Here is a 2,333-nt window from a genome sequence, read left to right on the forward strand (position 1 = left end):
AAAAATCTGAATGCAACAAGATTTCACATCGATAAAAAATATATTTCGGGGCAAGGATTTATGCATTCAAAAGTATTAAAAATGATGCTTCTAAGGGGGCATTTAGCTATAAAAGATTAACCCTTTGCGTGTCGAATGCTTTACTCTCCCCTCCGCCATGTTTCCTATGCCAATTAAGTGAGAGAATTTATTCTTTTTTTATCTGAACTTTCTGGCTCTGGCATCCTTGCGGGATGTGGGTAGAAGGTGCCGCTGACGTCATGGACAGTGCCGCTGACATCACACTTTTGTTGATGGGCGGAGAGTGTAGCTCGGCCAAACGCCGCTGCCGCGACCTGGAGTTTTCCCCGTGGTGACCCGGAGTCCCCGGGCGAAACCCAGGTACGGCATTTATTATCCATATTACATTAGAGCAAAATAAGTTCGAAAAAGTGAATTTTCATCAATAATACGAGGAAGGGGTTGTTGTTCTACACAGAGGTGGCTCTGTAACGGTATCACAAGCGCCCAGAACCCAGACACAGTCTGCGGTCTCCTTACATTGTTTTTAAAAAGCTTTCTTTGGAATTCTTTGTCAGTCTCTGTTTCCAAGGTAACAGGAACCGGTGAATTCTGGGTATTGTTTTAATTCACTAGCTCCCTGCACATAAAAGGTTAACAGATTTCAACACATAAACCCCCCCTAACTTAAATAATATAATAGAAATATAACATAGAAAAAAGAAAAATGCTAACATTGTCTAAACATATAGAAACAACCCCTAGATAATCAATAGAATTCGGTTTTATTGGGCTGTTATGGTGCTTTTAGTGATTTTCAGCTGAAATAAAGCAATGGTTATTTTCAGCAAACGTTTTGCATGTCTTATAAAGTAATAAATGGTTAAAGGGATACCATGAGCGGTGTATAATGCGCATGTAATTGGATTAGGTACGTGTGTATTCCACGCACACGTAACTTAGCATTTTTCACGCATTTTAATGTGTCGTAACACTTTAGCCCCGAGTTTAACCTGCGCCTTACAGCTCCGATTAAATAAACTCACAGCAGGGATTCTTTGCACTCTTGAGAAAGGCGATCACCGAAAACATTGGTGGGACCTCAGAGGTATCTGCCTTCTACGCTACTCTTTTTGGCCATTAGAAAGATTGGGAGGTATAGAAAGGGTTAAGACTGAACTAGAGTCCACGGAGGGGCACGAGACAGCAACACTTTAAGTTAACAATAGCCTTCGTACGACTCGGATGTTGTTTGCATGCAGGCGTTGGGATGTCTAAGGTAGGCGCGATCCAGATGACCGTATCAAACAATTGAAAGATAAGCCAAGGTTCCAACACACCAGAATTACTTAAGGTAGCGTTTCTTGGCGCTGGTCCCAAAATACCCCTAACCAGTGGTGGGTTTATGTGGGGAGCTGCCATAGGCCTGGCCACCAGGATCTAACTCTAGAGGACTTCTTGAGAAAGACCCCTCTAGTGTAAATGGGCCGGTTACAAGGGAGATCTCTGATCTCTCCAACTGGTCCATTGAGTGATGGTGCACCAGGAGCCCAATCTTCCAGTAGGGCGATACAATTGTTACAGAGGTCTGGTAAGCAACAAGATGTCACCATAAGCGCACCTGAGATCACTGGTCTCAAGCATTCGAACCTGAGAGGGCTTCATCGTGTTTGTAGCCAGTTGGCGTTGGATCTGTAATCTGTAAGTGAGAAGTCACTTTGTGGAGCGCTCACAGCTGAGCGAATACGAGTCTTAGTCATTTCCTTACGTAACTTTCTTGGAACCTGCTGGCATGAGATGTGGCTGAAGGGCAAATTTAGCAGTTGAAGGACATCTTTGTCTTCTACGGGAGGGAAATGTTTGACCTCATTGGCCATTGACGATGTTATATACAGGAGAGGACCTCCTCAGGGGTGATAGTATTGACAGGGCTGACCTGATACCCCGATAACCCCATTCTGAAAATCTGCCCCTAAAACCCAGCTCTGTTCCTCCCGGACCCAGAGAAAGGGGCGCATTCCAGGGTGGGACTTGCCTAATGTTCCCAGATCTTATCATGACCATAAATGTAGTCCCTTCCTCAACTTCAGACACCTGTTTCTGACACCAGCGATCGCTTTATTATAGTATCGTAAACTGGGCAGTAAATCGCTTGCCTTTCTGGCAGTTATGACATCACGGGGAGATATTTGTTTTTAAAATATATAAAAAGGCGATTATTTTGTGGGGAACGCTGTATATTACCAGGAATGAGGGCATAAGACGGCACCTTGTCCTGTTTAAAATGCCAGATTAGAGCGACCAGATGGCTTCTTATGGCAGAATGTCATACC

The sequence above is a fragment of the Sceloporus occidentalis genome, unplaced genomic scaffold (assembly GCF_023333645.1).
Source record: "Sceloporus occidentalis isolate IW3139 unplaced genomic scaffold, rSceOcc1.0.p SCAF_375, whole genome shotgun sequence".
Lineage (NCBI taxonomy): Eukaryota > Metazoa > Chordata > Lepidosauria > Squamata > Phrynosomatidae > Sceloporus > Sceloporus occidentalis.